The sequence below is a fragment of the Mandrillus leucophaeus genome, unplaced genomic scaffold (genome assembly GCF_000951045.1).
Source record: "Mandrillus leucophaeus isolate KB7577 unplaced genomic scaffold, Mleu.le_1.0 Scaffold562, whole genome shotgun sequence".
Taxonomy (NCBI): domain Eukaryota; kingdom Metazoa; phylum Chordata; class Mammalia; order Primates; family Cercopithecidae; genus Mandrillus; species Mandrillus leucophaeus.
Window position 1 is genome coordinate 873,024 of NW_012106053.1, and position 705 is coordinate 873,728.

The 705-nt window shown below is 59.3% G+C and overlaps 1 protein-coding gene across 1 annotated transcript in view; it reads right to left on the reverse strand.

The window, feature by feature from the left end:
* FAM19A5 (family with sequence similarity 19 (chemokine (C-C motif)-like), member A5) overlaps positions 1-705 on the reverse strand; it is a 129,554-nt gene that overhangs the window by 120,304 nt on the left and 8,545 nt on the right. The gene's annotated exons all lie outside the window — the stretch shown is intronic.

Genomic DNA, 705 nt, shown 5'->3' on the forward strand with positions numbered 1-705 from the left:
AATTTGCAGCCTCCCACTCCACCTGCTCATCCCCCGCCCCCGTTCTGCAAGCAGAGCCCCCTATTTAGAGAATCTGGAATTTGCAGCCTCCCACTGCACCTGCTCGTCCCCCACCCCAGTCGGGTCAGTTCCTGCCAGGCCGGGACTGGCTTCTCTGAGCTGGCTCTCTACGCACGCAGCTTGCAGGGTGACCCAGGGATCCCTGGCCAACCCTGGAGCCCAAGAGGTTTTAAAGGATATGACCCCAGCTCAGCTCCAATTTTCCAGGCGCATGCACACCTCTGCCGGGAGGACACTCAGCGTTGCCGGGTGTCGTCTGCCCTCTCCCATCCGGGGGGCCGTGATCCAGGGATTCCTGCGGGGGCGATGTGGACGTCAGGGCTGGGACTCAGGGCTGGGAATCTGTGCTAGGGACCGTCCCAAGAATCCCAGGGTTTCCTGCGGTGGCGATGTGGACATAGAGTTGGGTGTCTGCACTGGGGACTGTCCCATGCATCCCACATTGGAACAAGCACAGCTGTCCCCAGACATCAAATGTCCCAAGGGGCAAAACCGTTCCTAGTTGAGACCATGCAGCGTGGCCCACACCTGTGACTCCCCAGCGTTTACCACATGTTCCCACCCCAGTCTTAAGAGGATGCACGTGTCTTTCAGACCGTTTCTAGACACGAGGGACACAGGAATGAGGTGGACTTAGCAAAACCA